Source organism: Metopolophium dirhodum, chromosome 1 (genome assembly GCF_019925205.1).
Source record: "Metopolophium dirhodum isolate CAU chromosome 1, ASM1992520v1, whole genome shotgun sequence".
Lineage (NCBI taxonomy): Eukaryota > Metazoa > Arthropoda > Insecta > Hemiptera > Aphididae > Metopolophium > Metopolophium dirhodum.
In genome coordinates this window covers 101,091,592-101,103,164 of record NC_083560.1, presented here as the reverse complement: position 1 = coordinate 101,103,164, position 11,573 = coordinate 101,091,592, and the positions used below count along the sequence as shown (strand labels likewise).

Sequence of the window (11,573 nt, the reverse complement as noted above, 5' to 3'; positions counted from 1 at the left end):
CTGCTACTAGTAATTCAAATAATAATAATAATAATACCGATACGGCGGCGCTGTGTCAAACTGCAGTAATTTCTTCGCTGAAACGGAAAAAGGATGGGTTTAGGTGAAAAAAAAAACAAACAACGTATGCACACGTGATCGCGAGGTTTCGTGTTACATAACATTGTAATGTACATTGGTAAACGTATTTTGATGTACACAAATATTTAAATGCCTTGACTGTATATCTCTCGCCGAGTCGTGTGTACACAGGGTGATTCACTCGCAAGCGCTCTCACCCCCTTTCCCCTTTCAATAATGATAACTGCATGCAGTTACTGCAAAACATTTGAAACATCTGCCATCCATCTATGAAATTTTTGAATTTTTAAATAATAACCTATTCAAATAGATATAATAGTACTTGAGGACCATATTTTCCTGCTTTTGAGATTTTTCGAACTACTATAGAGGATTACGTATCACAATCAAAATTCCAAAGAGTAGTCTATACCAACATTAATAATCTGTAATAATCGTTAGTGTCCAAAAGACATTAGGTTGTACAAAAAACCTTAAGAGTTTGAATACATTAATTATTTTTAAATGAAAAAAATGGGGATGAACATGCTTGGTGAATCACCCTGTATATTCACACTTACACGAGTTACTATATAGGTTTTAGGCCAGGTACATACAACGCCGTTTTCTTACACGGAACACGTTATAATAGATATCATAATGTACTGAGCACCGTTAGAATGCCAATCTGTAAAACCTGATTCGTAAGACGAACTTTTTCGTTGCCAGCTGCAACATTTTTGCATAGCATTATAGGTATAGGTATGGAAAAGGTGGCCAAGTAAATAAAAAAAAAATACTTAATCATTAAATAAAGTAAACATATTATTATACAATATATATCACGTTATATAATAATGGTACCCAAAATAATAATAAATTTAACTATAACATTTTCAAAATAATATGATTTAAAAAAGTTCATTTTTTTACTTCTCACCCGGACCAGAGTCATACATTTACAACTCTCACAATTTTTAAATAACTAACCATTTTTTTCCAAATACCTTCATCGATTCCTGTTAGTTGCTCACACTGCATTATAGTTATATTTTATTGTCTTAGACAGTTAAAAATGTGTGCCTGTTGAATTAAAACCAATAAATATATTTTATTTATTTTCTACAGCTTTATTAAATCAAAGAAAATAAATACAAACTAATTAGTTTAACATTTCAACCACAGTTAACAATTTTAACTCAACGAACCTAAATAAATTAACGTACACGCTGTTTAATTTCGACATAATATATAGTACAAAATGAAACTAATACAATTAAAAAATTAACTTTATTCTTGGTCGTATTTTTATCCAAAATATGATTGATAACTAGATGATAGAACCCTAATTTTGACTTTTTGACGTACAAACAAACACCTGCAGACATTCACTGGACTGTTTAATCAATGAAACCAACATGGTTAAATCTTGATTTAAGATTGCATCTTGTACCATTGTACAATACATTTAACTAGACTCTCTCAGTTATCATGTAATGTTTGAAAATTTCATGAAATTTAAAAAATGAAATATTTCAGTATTTTAATAAATTTTGTTTTATTTTTAAATAAGTTTTATATTTGCATAATATAATTGTCATAAATCACCTTCATAATTGTATGGTACCTAATGTATACCCAACCTTTGGTATTATACATTTAAATGGTATTCAAAATGTTTAAATATTTTAATTTAAAATGATACAAGTAGGTATACAATATTATACATGTATATTGTATACCTACTGAATTCTTACATAACAATTAAGAACACTGAACATTGTGTTAAAAAAATTAATAAATTGTGTATTTATTTATGTTAAAAAAATTTCAATGTTTCACGTTTTTGTTTCACCATATTATAGTGAAAAATTTCAAAATCAAATATTTCATACTTCAAACATTACATATAGGTATATAAATGTTAAGTGTGTTCCAAGGGTAATCGTAGACAAATTGAAAATCACTTACACCGAACAGTTGAACTAACTATCGGCTAGGTGGTTATTTATATGAGATAACAAAGTATTTCTTCATAGGTAGAATATTATAATATTGAGTTTGAACATTGGAGTTACATAACTGCGTTATTGTATTAGTTTATAACATAGTTACTATTCTAAACTTTATAAACTTACTACGTATACTACATTACATAGTTTCAAATGTCAAAAATAAATTTAATTTCAAAGTTGAATAGTATTTAGAAGTAACGGCTGACTACAGGTTGTTAGTAATTCGTCGTTATGCTTCGACTGATTATCGCGTGTTTGTTGATAAAATAAACATAATGTACCTAGCTAAAAAATTATATTACTGTACCTATGCGTTATACTGCACGGTAAATTGAACTTTGGACATTTTATTTCACTCGAATTTTTTGTATTGCTATTTTAAACAATTTACGCGATATAGGTAGGTCCGGCGAGGTTTATCGTTTTTCAACCACGTTTAATACACTGTCGACGCGTATTATCGGAACCATGTCAGAACCAGGACCTAACTCTACAGTTGATGGTACAAAATCTATGCCTTGCATTGAACTGCCACCTCCCATATTAGATAAGACGTCCAACCATTCGTTTGCGTCTTACAAAAGTTTCAACACGCTACACGAGTGGGAAGTCCAGGATCATACTGTAATACGTCCAAACGTAAAAGCTTTGATCGACAAGCATAGGTCGTTTCAAGAAAACTTACTAATTAATGTTAAAGTAAACGACTTAAGTGACCAGAAAGTGAGTGACCAGAAATCGTTTGCCAATGATTGTCAAAGTTTAAGTGTACCGGACAACGATTGTATACAAATGAAAGGTGACACGAAACAGGTGGACAACGTCGAAGATGTTGTGAGATGATAATATAATATGTTATTTATATTTAATGATACGGATACAGTAATATAGCGAAAGAATAATGTTTAATAATTATATTATATAATAATTATGATATATAATATCAAATATTCAAATTATTATATTGAATAGTGATTAACTTTTATAACTAGCTGCGGTGTAAACTTTATTCTTATTATATTATATTTAAATTAACGTTACTTAATTTATCATAATTAATTAATTTCAAAGTAAAATGGGTACCTATTATATTATATTATGTATGCTTACAATAAATATATCTATTTTTTAAATATGTATAGATAATTATTATTAATGTACCTAAGTATTATTTTTAAAACTATTTTCTCAAATCACGATTTTTCAGGTGAATAATCATCTGTTTGATATTTGTTCTGCCCATCAAATGACGAATAATCCAAAACCACTGGATGTAGAAAACCATATTGTATCGAACTCTGAAAATATTGATTTGAAAGCTGGAATGCCCGAGTTAGAAGATGATATTAAAACAAATAAAACACTACAATTATTTGATTTTATTTTTTGTGTTTAACAGACGTTTTTGGCAAAATATTGTTTCCACGGTCAGTATTAACAATACTTACTACCAATGTTTGAAACAGATAAAAGAAAAGCGGAAATTTAAAAACCTCGAGGACGTAGTGGTTCACGCCAAATTGGCGTTACAAATGGCCGGCGATGAATCTGGACTAATCGGATCGGAACTTATCGCCTCGTCCAAAAAGTATTTGGAAAAGTTCGGAATCGTGTTGGACAGTAAACTAAATGAGGAATTAAGGAGAGCTCGTTCGTCATCAGACAACGATATCACAATGAGTGCTCTCAGACTGGAGTTGGCCGAGAATAAGAGGCGCACAAAGATCGCTGAAAACAGCATCGCACAGCTTCAGAAGGAGAAGAAAGACTTGTTAAACATATTAACCAGCTACGACTCTGAGAACATTAACAAAGTATCGTTGGAAAAACGGTTCGAAGCTGAGCGACAGAAAAACAACGAATTACGAGAATTAATTAGTAGGTATTATATTCAAAAAGAAAATGCCTTTTAATACCGTCTAACCAATAATATAAACAGTGAATTTTGATAAATAAATGTTTTTAAATTAAAACCTACTAATAGTTTTATGTTTCATCATTTTTGTTTACCTTTTATAATAGTTTTAATTATTAATATCCTTATAACATATAACATTTTAATACGGAGGACTTCCTGCAGTCTAAATCAATGTATCAATACCACGTGGTTAAGAAAATGGTTGGTATAATATTTTGGCAGCAATTTAAGTAGAACGCGAACCTATTTTAGTATTTTTTTTATGAACATTTAACATATGATTTAATAGGTTGTAGTTTAAGTGTATAACCCTTTAACCTATGTACAATAGAACTAATAGCGATACCAACAGGTAGGATTTTTGCTTATTACAAAATCATTTGACAAAAAGCCGACTAAATATACTTTCTAAATATAATTTCGACTTTGTTATTCAATTTACAAGAATAAAAAGGTGTGTTCATCATTTTGAAACCGATAATAATTACATTATTTACGCACACAATATAATATTATCTGCTCTTGTCCCGAAAAACCTTCGAATCGGACAATAATATGACACAAATTTTATATTGATTTTTTTTATATTTCATAGCAGATTATATACGCACTTAAATATTGGTGACGCAAATAATTAGAAGTAATAATATTGGCGCAAAATACCATCTTCCGTAGATACATTTAAAATTCAACAGGTTTTTCCAAAAAAATCTGAAAAATATAGGTATACCTTCAAATTATAATAAAAGGTAAACCGCATTACGTTACGTTACTCAATAGTTCACAATAGATCGCAACAATCTCAAAAGCAGTTTACCGAAGTTGTATTGCGTTTTAGGTTTGAAGTACTTGTGCTACATTTATTTTTAACAGATAAGGCCAAGGCGTTAAGCTTTTTTAAATGTTTAATTAAATTATAAATTAACAATATTGGGTATTCCACCTAATATTATTCAAAACAAGATTGTTTCAAATTAAAATGTTGATTAAATAAAAATGCACGGTTAAAATCGAAATTTAACTAAAGCCGTGATAATAACTGTAAATAACTTTTAAATTTGAGTTCTGAATTACATGCACGTAACTATACTGGCTATATTATAATTTATAGCCATGAGAAAATTAAATTTTGTAAATTATTTTTCAGTTAGAAATTCATAAATGTTAATCTTTTCATAGCTATAAGATAACATAGAAAAATGTTGATAGTAGATTGCACATACGTTTTTCTTCCTATAACAAACAAAACGTGTACTTAAACGGAACATTAAATTGTTTACGAGTTTTTGAACTTAAAATGTTTACAATATTTGATATTAAGCGTTAAATTGCTGATAAATTTTTGATATTTTGTTGTATTTCCAAAACGAATAACAGTAGACTGCTCATATTCACCAAATATTTACAATAGCATTTTCCATACATGGTAAAATGGTAAAATGTTGACTCGTTATGAGCTATTTATAGCCATGAGAAAGTTTTTAAATTTTGTATATTATTTTTCTGCTAGAAATTCATAAAAGTTTTTCTTATTATAACTAACATTAGACATTTTAATAGAAGGATCCCAACAAGTTTTACTTCCTCTATTAAAAAGAAAAAGTGCACCGGAATGTTACGCTATTCAGAGTCATGAGATATTTCAATTTTTATTTATTCTTTTTTTAACTACCTATCAAATTTGATTATTTATACAAGTATGCTATAGGCTGACACAACGTCTCTGTTCAGAATCGTTTTTCTTTTACAATGATTTATCATTGAATTCAAATATAACACATTATTACATTATTACAACCACGTCATGTTTGACAACTATTGAACTGCAGAACGGTGCAAAATAAAGTTTACTTTTATATAAAACAATGAATTAAATGTACTTTCATAGGCTTTATACTACAACTATACAAGCAGTGGTGGATCCAGGGATTAATTTTGAGGGGGCAAAAGTACATAAATTGGCTACACAATTGGCTGAACACAGTGTAAAACAAAGGGAAACTACGGCAATTGGGGGGGGGGGGAAGAATGTCCCCTTTGCTTCCTCCCCTGGATTTGCCACTGTAGAGAAGCAATGCGTGTATGGAAAATGTAACAACATAGAGGGCGCTTTTTGATTACTCGATTACTCAATATGATAATATGGTAATGCGAGGTAGTAGGGTAATAAAATATATAGATCTATAGATTATTGTATTTTGTCGTCAAGACAAGCTACATGATATTGCTATGTTCTTACCATAGACCGATAAACTAATGGAGAGCGTCTTCCAGACCTCCTTTCCTATAGTTTAAGGGGACGACATAGAGTGGAGAAAAAGAACTATGCGTTTTGGAATATCAAGGAAAACTATTTACACTATGGTTTTTCAGCCATGTGTTTTAAATGTATTCTGTGATATAATAACGATTTAGGTTATATTATATTATAGATAAGTGTTATATACAAAATGATTTCAAGCACAAAAGTTATTTAATTTGTCGGATCACTCTGTTACATCTTATACCTATAGCGTAAACTATAATAATTATCAACTTACATCGATTCAAAAATGTATTTCATATTATGCATAATAAATAATATTGTTTTTTCTAAATAAAAATATTGTTTAAATAAATACTATAGGTCTAATAATATTAAATATAATATAATAGGAGGAAAATACTAATTATTGTAAATAATATAATATATATTATAACATTTGACGATTGAATAATTTTTTGTGTTGTCTATTCAACAAGAATTTCATAAGACGATATCATTTTTGTTAAAGTCAATTTATAGTGCATTTTATTGCCGCAAGAAAGAGAAAAGAGAAAAGAGAATTAACAATTTTAAATTTCAAACTAGATGAATTTTTCGTATTTTTAATTTTTCGTAAATGTCAATATTTCGTACAAAATATGGGCACCTATACCTACGTAGTGCGTGGACGTAATGTCAAAGAAAAGACTATTTATGACTAATTTTCAGTAATAATTAATAATAATAAGCCATCTAAGTACACCTTATGAATTATTCGTAGATCGTAAAATTCTAATTAGAATCGCATCAAATAACAGCAGCTGTAGTCAGTATATATATTATACGATTTATCTTTTTTAAGCGTCATTGGACTCTACTTCGACTTAACCTGTCACCTCATTATTATTATTATTTTTAATCTATAATCACTCTGCCGTGAAATCGGTACCGTTTGTTGTGGCGCCGAGGGGGGAGTTCATATTATAGGGTTCTTCTCGTGAATTTTTTTTCCTCTCAAATCACTGAAGATCAAACAATAATTCCATCGAACTGTACAACTACATTAATATTGTGCTATGATTGTCGTTCAATCCGAGCGAAACCATTTCGCTCCCCAACTGTTGTATTTCAGCTATCGGATAAAAACACCTGCGAATCATCTGAAAACGTAATGATGGTATAATATAATATGTAATAATATAATATTATTATGGTATATTGTACCATAATAACCATGAATACATAAAAACAATACATTAGTATACCTACGTCATCTGTATTTTTCATTATTATTTTGTCAGAAAACTATATTTTAATTGACACCCGAGTAAGTAATCACATTATCATAGCAGTACCTATATTATCATTATAATGTTTCTGAAAGATTATCAAATTACGTGTCAACGTCAGCTTTGTTCAAAATATACCTGTAGGTAGGTACTGCTTAGAAATATGATTAAATTCAATTTTTGTAATCCATTAAAATTCTCATCAAATTAAAACTTTTGTTTGTTGTGTCAAAATCGTCCAAACTAAAATGTGACTTTATAACCTTATACTAACTCTAAAAAATCGTAATAAACCAGACAAAAAATGACAAAAAATATTTAAATTAAAAACTACTTTTACGTTCAATTTTTGTAGCACTTATATTTTGTTTCCTCATTTCAGTTATTGGTCCACAATAATGATAATTATCAATATCGTAAACGTGATAAATATAAGCCACAACATTATTATAGTTGATATAACTGTTACTAATTGTGGACCACGAAAACGGAAATACTATTAAACAAATTTAACGTTAAAGTAATTATTTTAACCGGTACACGTGTCGTTTATAAATAAGGTGTAGGTACGTTTTCTAAAATGTCATAGGTCACTCAAACAACTTAAAATTTTTTGAGCGGAAAAATGAGATTTGACCTTTCAACTTTAATATAATTCATATTATATTATACTATAATTAGGTGATTAAGAAAATAAACATAATATAAACGCTTATACAGTGAAACTTCCACATAACGAACTTTCATTTAACAACATTTTCTGTCTTATCGAAATATTTGTATGAACCTAACCTGCAAATAAGGACCATATTTATTATTTTTTTTTAGCAAATTTGTCAACAATATGATATCATTTTTGTTTCCCTTAATGCCTTGTAATATTGGAGTTTCACTGTAAAGTGTATTTGTAATTATTTGGTCGCCTATGCTGCAACCATGTAATGATGAATCTTAACATTTTTAAATCGATGACTACAACCAACTACCTACATAGTATGGCTGGTATTCAGTTTCTAATAATAAATGGTATTTTTTTGATCTACATAAATTATTTTGGTGAGGTATCCACCTCGTGTTCGGTTCGGATTCCAGCAGTGTGCCTGATATTGCGTTGAATCGTGATGCATATATACATATGTATAATATCTGACCAGCTGTGGTGTATAAGAGGGTATTCACGTAAAAAAATCCTACACAAGGTTTTATAATATTTTTACGAATCCCGACATTGCAACTCGAGGAGCATATGGTATTTCTAGTGAAATCGAACACGAACTCTCAGTAATATTGTTCCGCCCTCCATTGATTTCGCTTTCAATTGAATTGTGCGGAAAAAAACCTTAAAAGTGTGTATTTTATTGTGCTAAAAAATGTTTGCGCTCCCTCGCTTTCAGTTTCTAAGTATCACCACTCGTTACGCTCGCCCCGGACATCCTTTTCAATTACTCGAAATTCCGAAATATCGTATTTCATGCGAAAAGCAAAACTGCATTATATATATTGCACGCAGGTAAATATTATATGGGTACTATTATGTTCCGTCGTCAAACAGTTTTCAAATTATTGAATATTAATTTCGTTTTCCTGTAGCTTGTTGACGAATTAATTATTTTAAAGGTGTTCGTTTGGCGACGAAATGGATTTGTGTAATAAAAGTATTCAGTAAGTACATAAAACAAAGAAGCCGTCTATTGTATAACAGTTATTGTGTTTCTTCTTCGAATAGAATATGCTTTTTACAAGTCAGTACACCTAACCTAACATTCATTCCAGTGATTGAATATTTGTACAGACATTTAATTAAGTTTTCATAGTACCTTTGTAAGTATAGTAATAGTATAGTAATATCTGTATGGCTATATTTTATGTTTTCGACAGCCAACAAGTTTCATGATAAACATTATTGTGCATTCAGAATTGCTATAATTTTGAATTATTATGCATTATAATAATATAATAATCTCATAAATAGTCTCATTTTTACGCACAACTTTTAACTTTTGCAGGAGTTAGATATTTCTCATCAAAGTGGGTACTGTACCATCTGGCTATAATGTTTTTTTACTTATAAATATTTTTCAATTCTGTAGGGTAGGTACAAATGACATATATTTATATTTTTTTGACGCGTATCTATAGGTATTTTTATTTTGCAGACCTCGTTGACGCGTAACGAAATAAAAAAAACGCGAATTTTCACAAGTGTTTAAAACAAACTGTATAATGTTGTCGATGTGATATTTTCACTATCCTTACAAGAATTGTCTGTACAATATTAAACCATATTTTAGGGACATATTTTTGACATTATTTTTAATAATAAATAATTTTAAGAGTTGATTTGTATTGTCACTAATCGTCATTTAAAGGGGTGAAAATAAAGGAGTCTGTATAGTATTGTTTAACAATGTAATACAACATAATATGTCATGGTGAACCTGGAACCCTTGGTTCTGTTATAATATTTATAAATTAAAATCGTCCACACGTTTCTATATCATTTTTGAGATAACTTAACTATAGCTACAATAATAGTTATATAAGAACAAACATAGGCCTAGCAAAATTATTGCTGTAACAAAAAAAAATTTCACAAACTCCCTCAACTGTTAAACATAATAATGTGTTCCCATAGTTTTAAGACCAATATGTAATTATTACAGTCTAAGGACCTCAAAATTTGAAGCCTTATCAACCCAATAATAAAAATAATTTTAAGAGTTAATTTGTATTGTCACTAATCGTCATTTAAAGGGGTGAAAATAAAGGAGTCTGTATAGTATTGTTTAACAATGTAATACAACATAATATGTCATGGTGAACCTGGAACCTTTGGTTCTGTTATAATATTTATGAACTAAAATCGTCCACACGTTTATATCAATACATTTTGCGATTAATATACAATAACAGGTAATTATAATATTATAGTAACTCATGGCCTATGCTGCTGAGTTGTTTTTTTGGAGATCAATAAAAAAAAAAAAAAATATTATAGTCTTTCATCGGCGTGAGCGTACTATATTATATTATATAGATATTTCATGACGTACAAAATGTAAAATGTATATTATCATTATGCGTGTACACAATATAATTAGGAGTGTGCCTAAATCACCATGCCATGTGCATTACCTACAATCATCGTTGCGGTTATTATCGGTCCGATGGTTATTTTCGATGGTTCGTTTGTTTAGCATATAATATTGGTATAATGTATGCGTGAATATCATGGAAAACGACCGGGCCGCAAAGTGTTCTCCCAAGGGTAATGTTCTCGAATGGAATAATAATAATAATAATAACAATGACCGTCTGAAATAATTGTGTTTGAATTATATAATAGTTGATGTAGGTAGGTAATATAGAGGTAGGTAGGTAGGTGCCTATATTGGCTATGTTATATACCATATCCGTCTTAATGAACCGCAGCTAAAACGTACGCAAAAACATCGATCTATAGCCTCAGTAATAATAAGCAACCACAACAACGTTATCGTACACGGCTTTTTTTGTGCATACTTCATATTGTTATTGTTCGATAACAATGTAGTATTACATACTATCGTCATTAGAGTTCGGATGTTGAAGCTCTATAAAACATCAAAAAAAAAAGTCAAAATATATTCCTCGAATTATTTAACATAATATATCTAGCGAAGGATAAGACATTTTAAATTTCATAGTTTTTCTAACAAATAAAATGTACAATAATCCAAAGATGGGCAAGTTAATTTAACTATTTTAACTCAGTTAAGTTATTACAATATGATTGTATAATATTGCATTAGATTGTATAATATTGTATAATATTGCATTAATAAAAAAAAGTTAATTTAATTTTTGGTTAACTTGGTCAAGTTAAAAGTTAATACACAAATATATTTGAACTATTGATTAAAGTAAAGTATAGTTTTTATTTTTTCTTGTTTATTATACTACTATAGTCACTCTATTTTCTTATCGACTTTGATATTATAGTGTTTATACGCAAAACGACTGAATGTTTATAAATTTACTACAAGTCTGTGGAATGTCGTCATTTC

The 11,573-nt window shown here is 29.2% G+C and overlaps 1 pseudogene; it reads left to right on the top strand.

Annotated features, from left to right (window-relative positions):
- Positions 1–2,543: 2,543 nt before the first annotated feature.
- Positions 2,544–3,998, top strand: LOC132948821 (uncharacterized; annotated as a pseudogene).
- Positions 3,999–11,573: the final 7,575 nt, after the last annotated feature.